The sequence below is a fragment of the Scyliorhinus torazame genome, chromosome 16 (assembly GCF_047496885.1).
Source record: "Scyliorhinus torazame isolate Kashiwa2021f chromosome 16, sScyTor2.1, whole genome shotgun sequence".
Classification (NCBI taxonomy): Eukaryota; Metazoa; Chordata; class Chondrichthyes; order Carcharhiniformes; family Scyliorhinidae; genus Scyliorhinus; species Scyliorhinus torazame.
The window spans coordinates 142,465,917-142,478,194 of NC_092722.1; the positions used below are offsets into that span (position 1 = coordinate 142,465,917).

The 12,278-nt window shown below is 48.1% G+C and overlaps 1 protein-coding gene across 2 annotated transcripts in view; it reads right to left on the reverse strand.

Annotated features, from left to right (window-relative positions):
- Positions 1 to 12,278, reverse strand: part of ppp2r2d (protein phosphatase 2, regulatory subunit B, delta) — an 88,852-nt gene that overhangs the window by 75,327 nt on the left and 1,247 nt on the right. The gene's annotated exons all lie outside the window — the stretch shown is intronic.

Genomic DNA, 12,278 nt, shown 5'->3' on the forward strand with positions numbered 1-12,278 from the left:
AGTTACAACATTTACTGATTTTCTAACCCTGCCTAAGTATATATATTCCAATTAAGCAAGCTAACATCTCTTGAATACCACTTGCAAATAAGTCAACCAAGGGTTTCCACTTGCTTGTATTATATACAAAGCCTTTTAGAGAGTCTTGAACCATGTCTGTCCCATAAGAACTGCCAAACCTGGCCCCTCCCATTAACTATGCCACCTGCAATCCAAAAGTTCACTATATTCTTGTGTCTTGTTACGAAAGGTTACATTGCCCTTGCAATACCAATGATTCTCCCCCTTTGTAAATAAAATGTGAAAATTTCTTGTATTCATCACACCCCCAAAGCACGAGTTTTTATTATCTGCAATAACCTTTGATGTGGTACTTTATCAAATCCCTTCTGGATATCCAAGTACAATACATCCACCAGTTCCCCTTTATCTACAGCAGGCATTTTCAAACTCTGGGGTGCGACCTGCGGGTGGGTCGTGGAGCTGTCCGACGCAGCGCACCCGATCGCACAAATCTGCGCACAACAGCCGGCTGTTAATAACACCGGCTGCAAGCGGACTTTAAAATGGCCGCGAACATGTAAAAAAAATGCAGCCGCATTGCTCATGCGTGCCAGATCATCGGTGCGCATGCGTCGCTGCTGGTTTTACAGGTTTGGGGTTTTTTATTCATTTATTTATTCATTTCATTTTACAAGTTGGGGGGGTTTATTTGATAAAATTTTACAGGAACAAAATGCTGAACTTTGGACAGATGGAGACTCCATACTTTCCGACACCGGAAGACTTCACCTTCATCCAACAGGTTCCATTGGAGGAGCATGTACGAGGGCCAAAGGGAACCAAAACCATTTCCTCCATTTTTGTCAGCAGCAAACAAGTTAAGAGAAAATGGTGGTCGCGCGGGTCGGCCGGCGCGGGCCGCAAAGGTCGGCCGGCGCGGGCCGCAAAGGTCGGCCGGCGCGGGCCGCAAAGGTCGGCCGGCGCGGGCCGCAAAGGTCGGCCGGCGCGGGCCGCAAAGGTCGGCCGGCGCGGGCCGCAAAGGTCGGCCGGCGCGGGCCGCAAAGGTCGGCCGGCGCGGGCCGCAAAGGTCGGCCGGCGCGGGCCGCAAAGGTCGGCCGGCGCGGGCCGCAAAGGTCGGCCGGCGCGGGCCGCAAAGGTCGGCCGGCGCGGGCCGCAAAGGTCGGCCGGCGCGGGCCGCAAAGGTCGGCCGGCTGGTAAAAATGGGCCCCGGAAAAAAAAAGAGTTTAAAAAAAATTAAAAGCACAGGTGACTTTTGTTAAGAATGGAGATTTGTTAAACAGGATTTCTCGGACTTCTGGTGGCGGCTATGGAGGAGTAAGTCGCACATTTGGTGCCTCTCGATCCGGTGTGACTTTTGGACCCTTTCCCCCGACTTTTTTGTACTTTTGAGTGCTGGATCGGAAGGCATAGGCACTCAAGCACCGACTCCAGACATAGGTGTATGGAATTAAGAAACAGAAAGAATCGCAAACAGGTGAAGAAGTGGGCAAACAAGGGCAGTGTAGAAGCTGAGGACAATATGGCCAATGTCCAGACTGCCCAGCCAACGACGGAACATCTGTTGAAGGTCATCCAAGAGGGCTTTACCGCGTTGAAGCAGGACAGTTTAGACCTGATTCAGAAATCTATTAGCGCCTGGAGCATAGGCTGATGCCCAGGATCGGACGATTCAGAAGCTGGAAAAGGCGCTGGAGGAGCAGGAGGATCACCAAACGGTAGGGGAGGCGGAGATGGAGAGGCTGAAGGATCAACAAAAAAGGCTCCTGGAAAAGGTGGAGGACCTGCAAAATAGGTCTCATCGGCAGAATTTGAGAATCGTTGGTCTCCCGGATGGGGCTGAGGGAGAGGATGACGCAGCGTATGTGGCGGGCATGTTCCAGAAGCTGTTGGGAGATGTCGTCTTCCCTCACCCGGTGGAGGTGAACAGGGTGCTGGCGAGGCAGCCACGAGAGCCCCCCCCCCCACCCCCCGAGCGATGGTGGACTGGTTTCACAGGTTCCTGGACAAGGAGCGGGTGCTTCGGTGGGCCAAGTGCACGCGGAGCTGCCATTGGAATAACAGTGTCTTGCGCATCTACTAGGACCTGAGAGTGGAGGTGGCCAGAAGAAGGGCAGGCTACAGGCAAGTCAAATAGATTCTGTTCAAGAAGCAGGTGAAGTTTGGGCTGCTGTGTCCGGCGCGCCAGTGGGTCACACACGAGGGACGGCACCATTACTTTGAGGAGCCCGAGGATGCGATGGACTTTGCCAAGAGAGGGGGGCTGGTGCCGAACTGAAGACTTTTTGGACTTGTGTTAAAAAGACACTGAGCGATGTTTACACATTTTTCTGGTGCTATGTTCTTATTTTTCCCCCTTGTTTTTCTTTTTCTCTCCTGTATTTGAGTTTTTGTTGGAAAAAGAGGATAGTTAAGCTATATGGTGCTAGGAGCTTTTTGTGTTCGGATCGGGGTGGTTGGAAGTGCCTATTACTTATTCTGTTTTATTAGATTTGCACTGGCGTTGGGGTTTTCTTTGTTTCTTGTTTTGTTTGTTTCTTTTTAGAGCAATTGCTCGAGGATGGCTGGTTTGAGGAAGTGGTGTTCATGGGCAGGGGGGCTGGGTCAGAGGGAACAATAGGTGTTGTTGCGATGGGGAGGAGGAGGGTAGTTGTTCTGCTGACGAGGGAGGGACTTGCGTGTGGGATCATGGGGGTTGGAGGTGGGGGCTGCCAGAAGGCGGGCCAGGGGAAGAGCGTGACACAGGGGCTGGGGGTGGCCCCAAGAAAGGAGATGGCTGATCGGCAGGGCGGGGGGGGGGGGGGGGGGGGCACGGTGCTCCTCAACCAGGCTGATCACCTGGAACGTCAGAGGGTTAAACAGGCTGGTAAAGAGGGCACGTGTGTTCGCGCATCTGAGGGCGCTGAAGGCGGACATAATAATGCTTCAGCAGACCCATCTGAAAGTGGCAGACCAGGTCAGATTAAGGAAGGGCTGGATTAGCCAGGTCTTCCACTCGGGGCTGGGCGCTAAAACCAGGAGGGATTGCGATTTTGGTCAACAAAAGGGTGCAATTTGAGGCGGGCAGCACAATCTCGGATGGGAGAGGCAGATTTGTCATGGTCAGTGGCAAGCTCGAGGGGATGAGGGTAGTCTTGGTCAATGTATATGCCCCAAATTGGGACGAGGTGGAGTTTGTTAAGAGACTGCTGGGGAAGATACCGGACCTGGACTTGCACAGGCTGATTATGGGAGGGGATTTTAACGCAGTCCTTGACCCCGGCCTCGACCGGTCGTGTTCAAGAACGGGTAAGCTGCAGGCAATGGCAAAAGAGCTGAGCGGGTTTATGGAGCAAATGGGGGTGGGGGCTGATCCATGGAGGGCTAGTTGGCCGACGGGGAAGGAGTTTTCATTCACATGTCCATAACGTGTATTCCCGAATTGATTTTTTCATGAGCAGGGATTTGCTAGCGGGGGTGACAGATATAGAATATTCGGCAATTGCTATTTCAGACCATGCCCCACATTGGGTGGAACTGCAGGTCTGTAAGGAAAGTTTTCAGCGCCCTCAATGGAGGCTGGAGGTCGGTTTGTTGGCAGATGAGGCGGTGTGTGAGAGGGTGAGGAAATGTATGCAAAACTACCTGCAGGCCAATGACACATGGGAAGTCTCAGCTGCGGTGCTTTGGGAGGCGCTGAAGGCAATGGTGAGAGGGGAGTTGATTTCGTTTAGAGCACATAGGGACAGGACGGACAGGGCAGAAATGGACCGACTGGTAAAGGAGATCTTACAGGCGGACAGGAGATATGCGGAGACCCCGAGGGCAGAACCAGTAAGGGAACGACGAAGACGGAGTTTGGAGTGTTGCCCACAGGTAAGGCTGTGGAGCAGCTTAGGAAGGCAAGGGGTGCGATTTATGAGCACGGGGAGAAAGCCAGTAGAATGCTGGCACAGCAACTGAGGAAGAGGGAGGCGGCCAGGGAAATAGGGAAGGTAGTCGACGGGGGGTGGGGGGGACTTGGTCGGAGATCCGGCAGGACTGAAAAGGGGTTTAGGGACTTCTATAGTAAACTTTACACCTCAGAACCCCCCCCCCCCGGGGCTTGAGGTGCTTTCTGGATGGACTGACCTTCCCAAAAGTGGGCAGGGGATTGGTAGACGGATTGGGGGCCCCGATCAGGACCGAAGAAATATTGAGGGGCTTGAGGGCCATGCAATCGGGTAAACCCCTGAAGCCGGATGGGTATCCGGTGGAGTGTTACAAAAAGTTCTCCGAGATAGTGGGGCCAGTGCTGGTTAGGGTTTTTAATGAGACAAGAGACAGAGGGGTTTTACCCCCGACGATGTCACAGGCCACCATCCCCCTGATGTTGAAACAGACAAAGACCCAGAGGCATGTGGGTCCTATAGGCCGATCTCGCTCAACGTAGATGCTAAAATACTGGCCAAGCTCTTGGCGGCTAGGATTGAGGACTGTGTGCCAGACATCATTATGGAAGATCAAACCAGGTTCATCAAGGGCAGGCAGCTGGTGGCCAACCTAAGAAGGCTGTTGAATATGATCATGATGCCCTTGGATAGTAGGGAGGTAGAGGTAGTTGTGGCAATGGATGCAGAGAAGGTTTTGGACCGGGTCGAGTGGGACTATCTAAGGGAGGTGCTGGGACGATTTGGGTTCGGGGAGGGCTTTATCGACTGGGTCAGACTGTTGTGCCAGGCTCCGGAGGAGAGTGAGAGGACGAATAGGGTGACATCTGATTATTTCAGACTGTACCGTGGGATAAGGCAGGGGTGTCCCCTCTCCCCATTGCTGTTTGTGTTAGCAATAGAGCCGCTGGCAATTGCCCCGAGAGCTTCTAGGGGTTGGAAGGGGGAGGGTGGAACACAAGAGTTTCATTGTATGCCGACGACCTGCTCTTATACATCATGGATCCAGTGGCTGGAATGGATGAAATCATAGGGATCCTGACGGAATTCGGCCGGTTCTCGGGGTACAAACTGAACATGGCAAAGAGTTGTTTGTAGTCCAGGCAAGGGGCCAGGAGGGCAGGTTGAAGGGGCTGCCGTTCAGGCTAGTAGGAGACAGCTTTAGATACTTAGGGGTACAGGTGGCGCGGAACTGGGGCCGTCTGCACAAGCTGAACTTATCTCGGTTGGTGGAGCAAATGAAATGAAATGAAATGAAAATTGCTTATTGTCACAAGTAGGCTTCAATGAAGTTACTGTGAAAAGCCCCTAGTCACCACATTCCGACGCCTGTTTGGGGAGGCTGTTGCGGGAATTGAACCGTGCTGCTGGCCTGCCTTGGTCTGCTTTCAAAGCCAGCGATTTAGCCCTGTGCTAAACAGCCCAAGTGTAAAGGGCTGAGTTCCGGAGGTGGGATGCACTCCCACTGATACTAGCGGGGAGAGAGCAGATGGTTAAAATGACAATCCTCCAGAGGTTCCTGTTCGTCTTCCAGTGTCTCCCCATTTTCATTCCGCGTTCTTTTTTCAAGAAGGTCAATAAAATGATTATGGGATTCGTGTGGGTGGGAAAGTCCCCGCAGGTGCGGAGATTGATGCTTGAGAGGAACTGAGGGGAAGGGGGGCTGGCGCTGCCAAACTTTAGTAACTACTACTGGACAGCCAACATAGCTATGATAAGGAAGTGGATGGGGGATGCGGGGTTGGTTTGGGGGCGAATGGAGGCCGCTTCGTGCAGGGGCACCAGTTTGGCAGCCCTGGTCACGGCACCCCTGGCGCTCCCGCCGGCACGGCACTCCACCAGCCCTACAGTGGTGGGCGACTTTGCGGATCTGGGGCCAATGGAGAAGGCACATGGGGGGAGTGGGAGCATCGGTTTGGTCCCCAATTTGTGACAATCATCGGTTTGCCCCGGGGAATATGGACGGTGGGTTCCGAGCATGGCGGAGAGCGGAGATTGAGAGGATGGGTGTTTTGTTCTTGGAAGGGAGCTTCCTGAGCATGAGGGTGTTAGAGGAGAAATTTGGGCTGGCAAGATGGAATGAGTTCAGGTACTTGCAGATGCGGGACTTCCCACGTCTGCCACTTAGGAGGATCCAGGACAGGGTAGTGTCCAGTGGATGGGTGGGGGGAGGGTTTCGGATATATACGAGGAACTTATGGGAGCAGAGGAGGCACAGACCGAGGAGCTGAATCTTAAGTGGGAAGAGGAGCTCGGGAGTGAGATGGAAGAGGGCTTATGGGCAGAGGCATTGAGTAGGGTAAATGCGACCGCAACATGCTCCAGGCTCAGTCAGATTCAATTCAAGGTCGCCCACCGGGCCCACATGACAATGGCCCGGATGAGCAAATTTTTCGGAGTGGAGGACAGGTGCGCCAGATGTTCGGGAGGGCCGGCGAACCATGTTCACATGTTTTGGGCATGCCCAAAACTCAGGGTGTACTGGCAGGGGTTCGCGGGTGTTATGTCCCGGGTACTGAAAACCAGGGTGGGGATGAGTCCAGTGGCGGCTATTTTGGGGGTTTCGGAGGACCCGGGAGTCCAGGAGGAGAGAGGCTGACGTTTTGATCTTTGCTTCCCTGGTAGCCCGGCGCCGAATTCTGTTGGCATGGAGGGACTCAAAACCTCCGAAGTCGGAGGCCTGGTTATCGGATATTGCGAGCTTTCTAGGTCTGGAGAAAATTAAGTTCGCTTTGAGGGGGTCACGGTCAGGGTTCGCCCGGATGTGGCAACCATTTGTCGACTTCTTCACGGAAAATTAATCGATTAGGGGGGGTAGTTAGGCTGGTCCTTGTAGGAGGGGAGCAGGTTGTCTTGCGCTATAATGATTGTTTTTTGCACACTGTTTTATATCGTTGTTTATTGTGCCAAAATGTCTTAATAAAATTGTTTATCAAAAAAAAACAAGACAGGATTTTCCCTTCACAAACCATGTTGACTCTACCTGATGACCTTATCGAAGTGCCCTGCTATTACTTATAGAATTTACTCTGCAGAAGGAGGCCATTCGGCCTACCGCGTCTGCACCAACCCTTGGAAAAAGCACCCGACTTGAACACACACCTCCACCCTATCCAAATAACCCTACCTAACCTTTTTTGGGGGACAGTCAGGGCAATTTAGCCTGGCCAATCCACCTAACCTGCACATCTTTGGACTGTGGGAGGAAACCAGAGCACCCGGAGGAAACCCACGCAGGCACAGGGAGAACGTGATATACTTCTCACTCAGGATTTCTTTGATATGCAAAATTGGACTTGCATGGAACAACTTACTGCTGTGCATCAACAGTGCAGGAGCTGAGAGGGAACGGTCAGGATAGCGTGTGGCCTGGTGGGAAACTTGCAGGTGGCCATGTTTCCATGTGCTTGCTGCACATCCTATATGGCAGAGGTTACAGATCCTGAAGGTGCTGTTGAAGGACATTTGGAAATTTGCTAGAGTACCTCTTGTAGATGGTACATATTGCAGCCTGTGTATGCTGTTGATGAAAGGAGTGAATATTTAAAGTAACGGTGGGGCAATCAAGTGGGCTGCTTTGCTCTGATAATGTCAATGTCAAGTTTCTTAGGCGCTATTGGAGTAGCACTCATCCGAAGACAAGTAGAGATCTTTCCATCATACTTTCAACTTACACATTATACATGGAGGGCTCGGCGGAATTAGAAGAGAAGTTACTTGCCACAGAATACCCTGCCTCTGTAGCAACCAACAATTTCAGAGGACATGAATGAAACATAGTAAGTTCTTCCTTATGCTAAATATTCTTCAGATTCTGAAGAGAACAAGCTCAAGAAATAATTGCATTTTCTTCCTGTACATTGACTGCACTGCAATCCTATTTAAAATTCAGCTTATCTCTTGGCAGAAAATACAGTAAAATAAAAGTCATTTGGTACCAGATCTTGAAAAGCACATGTTGTTGAAACTTTTCACATTGCACTCGCTCATCGGGAGAATTTGCAAGAATACCAAATTATAAAAGGTTACAACAATTCATTCTGTATGGGGGGGGGGGGGGGGGGGGGGGGCGGGGAAGAGTTGTCTGGTTGGCCAGTGGACTCTTGATTGGCAGAGTATTGCCATGGAGAATGCACCAGTTAACTAATGACTAACAGTTAAATACCAAGCTTTGTTTAAATTCAAATTAGACAGGCTGACTGATCGGGAAAGGCATTGCCCTGGGGAATGAACCAGAGAATGGCTGTCACCTATTTTTGAAACAGGTGCAATGTGAGGCATAATTCTTAGCCCACTCAGGATTGTTGAGTAAATGATGTCCAATCGCAGATTCACATTTAATATTGAGCACTGTGTTTTCAGCTGGTCTTGTTGGGAACGGTCGGTACTTGCCTGCTGCAAGCAGCTAAGGGATAGATCACATATGATCTGCCAGTCCTTGGGACATATATACGTGGCATCACATCAGCACTGAAATTCATATACCATATTACTCATTTGCACGCTATGCAGAACGTCATTTTGGTTTGAGGGCAGCATCCTGTTAGTGGTGAATGCTCGGGTTGCTACTACTTGTAATGTGAAATGGTTAGCTTCATTTGTTGCTTCAATTTCTGAGGCACCTTACCCTTTTGGGGTAATTGAAGGTAGATTGGGCACTTTCAGAACCAAAAGTGGCAGCTTCAGACCGATTCATGAGGTTGTGCGTTATACGAATAATGATCCGATCAGGGTAGTCATCATCTTGCAAAATGATTTTGATGCACCCTATTTCAGTATCAAGTTTGCGTGGTGAGCAAATTGCCCAGTTTCCATTTATGAGGTTTCCAAAATGGCCAATATTACAGCATGCAGAACTGGCAGTAGGAGAGAATTTCCCGCCAGATTTCACAACTAGCATAACAAGGATAGGAAGATTATTTGACTGCTCTATTTCAACGGTGAATGGAGGTCAGCATGAAGCCTTCTAAAAGGTGTGCAAAGAAACTCTTACAAGCCACTGCGGATTAAAATATATCAATATCCGGTGGGGGAGGGGAGAAAAACGGACCTCACTCCCCCAAGCCTGTCCACTATCCACAAATCAGGAGTTTGATTGAATATTCTCCACTTGCCTGGAGTGCAGCACGAACAATACTCAAGAGGCTCACACCATCAAAGACAAAGCAGCCAAATTGATTGGCACCCCATCCATAAACATTCACTCCCGACACGACCGACACACAATAGCAGCAGTTTACACCATCTATCTGCAAGTTGCACTGTAAGAACTCACTAATGCTCCTTAGGCAGCACCTCCCAAACCCATGACTGCTACCATTTAGAAGGGCATGGGCAATACATGCATGGAGACACCGCTAAGTGAGAATTCCCCTCCAAGCTACTCACTATCCTGACCTGTTCCTTCACTGTTGCTGGGTCAAAATCCTTGAATTCCTCCACTAACAGCACTATGGGCTTCCATGGACTAGCGGTTCTAGGCAGCACACCACCACGGTCTTGAGGTCAATTAGGAATGGGCAATAAATGCTGACCGAGCCAGAGACACACATCTCATGAATGAATAAAAAATGTATCCCCACAATCAGAAATACCGAAAAGAGTAGAAACTCATCCAAACGGCAACAGTTGCAGAGAAACCAGCAATAACTGAAGATACAAACTGCAATAAAGTTGTGTATCACACAAAACTACTGGAAGAATGAAACATTGTAAATCACGCATGTTTTTCTCGGAGTTTAGGATAGTCAATCATGCCCCAAGAGATCCTACAGTTCTCTAAACTTCTATATCAACGCACATAAAACCAAAAGAACTTTTAAAAAAACATTAAAACTGACCCAAATTTTCAGTTAATATCCAGTGAACCAGTTAACAGAAATATTTCAAATTCAACTCCAAGTTTTATCTTTCTCTAATAATAGTTGCAAAAGAAAAAAAAGAGAAAGTTCCAAAACAATTATACTTGGATTATTTCAAGCTACCCAAAATACATACAAATAAGGTAATAATATTCCTCAGAGAACAAATGCTCACGCAGCTTTCATCTTTCAAATACCACCTGAAAAGCTCCACATAAAACAAATCGATCTTAAAATATGTAATGAGAAGTGAGCTCTGAGTTAATTACAAGTATGACAGTAATTTGCTCTAGAGGTGTCCACTCATTCATAAATTAGTGCTACAAGTTGGTGGTTTACCATACCTGATCCCATCAACTAAATCAATTTACAGTTTCTATACAGGATTGTCACTCCTTATGATCAATTGGGAAATTATGAAAATCAGGATTCTATATGTGGGTTTACAACTAAAGTAAATAATAATACTTATTTTTAGTGATTTTTTATATTTTTGTTTCAAAAACACTATCAACAATAATAGTTCCGTGCTCATATCTAGTATGATGAACTTCAGGAGTAGAACCTTTTACTTTATTTCAAATAATCAAAGAATAGCCTGTACTGCCTGCGTGAATGGTGACATTTTTCACTGCACGATCATAGGTCCCTCTTTTAATAAATTCAAACCTAGCTCCCCTGGTGAAAATAAAACCATATTATGGATTTTGTTTACTTCTCAAGATTGCAGAAAATTCTGCAGCATCTAATTAATACACCCAAATTACAAACAATGCTTGATACAATAGATTTAACTTTGCACTATGAACCCAAGCCATTAAACTACTTGCCATCATTACATATTTCACTCCCCGCCCTAATTTTGCATACATTCTGCATTAGAAACTGCTTCTGTTCCTCAGTTTGAATGCACAGTATTTCAAATAAATTGGCATTACGATGGCCAGGAAATTGAACCGGGGTCAATTGCTTGGAAGGCAGTTATGCTCACCATTATACCACCATCGCTCCCTTTTTAATTATCGTTTCTGCTTCTGAAAGAACTTAGAATTTGAGTATATTTTATAGGAAATAATTTGCTATGTCCAATTCGATAATTGGCTGACTATACAGGTGTGAATGAAGTTTGTTCATTGTTTTGAATGGCATAGTTAACAGAAAATTAATCTTGCGAGGGGTATAAATGATGTGCTTGGAATATTTGAAGTATTGATTGACAATTTTGGCAAAATTCTTTTGGCAAATGATTTCTTTTGGCAAAAAAATTATAAGTTGACTTTTTTTTTTAAAAAATACTGCCATCTAGTAAAAACAAAGCATTCACATATTGACCACATAAATAATGACGCAGTACATATTACAACCACATTTCCATAGAATCCCTATGAGGCCATTTGGCCCATCGAGTCTGCACCAATGCTCCAAAAGAGCACCCTACCCAGACCCACTCCACCACTCTACACCCACGAGACCCTGCACATGGCCAATCCATCTAACCTGCACATGTTTGGACACCAAGGGGTAAATCTGCATGGCCAATCCACCTAATCTGCATCTGGTTTACATACGAGATTGTTACAAACAAGGACGAGAATCAGGAATAGACCACCAGGCCCTTCAAGCCTGCCCTGCCATGATCATGACAGATCTATGGTGGGCAGCATTAGTGGATAGCAGTCAGGGTCCCAGGTTTGATTCCCTGCTGGGTCACTGTCTGTGCGGAGTCTGCACGTTCTCCCTGTGTCTGCGTGGGTTTCCTCCCACAGTCCAAAGGCGTGCAGGTTAGGTGGGTTGGCCATGATAAATTGCCCTTAGTGACCAAAAAGGTTAGGCGGGGTTATTGGATTACAGGGATCGGGTGGAAGTGAGGGCTTAAGTGGGTTGGTGCAGACTAGATGTGCCGAATGGCCTCCTTCTGCACTGTATGTTCTATGCCAGCCTCAAATCCTTTGCTGTGTCATTTCCCCATAGCCCTCTATCAATCAAATATTTATCCACCTCCACTTTAAATACTTCTAATGATCCAGCCTCCACCACCCTCTGGGGCAGAGAGTTCCAGAGATTCACCACCCTCTGCAGGAAGAAATTTCTGTTAATCTCAGTTTTAAATGACCAGCCCTTTATCGAGACTCTCACGCGAGTGGAAAACATTGCACCATCTACCCTGTCAAGCCCCCTCAGGATCTTGTAAATTTGAACAAGGTCACCCCTCAATCTTTTAAACTCAGGAACACAGACCCAGACTATTTAGTCTCCCTGGTTAGGTCAACCCTCTCATCCCAAGTATTAGCCTGGTGAATCTCCTTTAGACTGTCTCCAATGTTACCATATCCTCTTTTAGGCAAGGGGACCAAAAGCATATGCAGTAACCCAGATGAGGCATCACCTACACCCTGTATAATTGCAGCAAAACTTCCAACCCCTTTGCAATAAAAGCCAAAATGCCGTTTGCCTTAACTACCTGTTGAACCTGCCTGCTAGCTTTTAG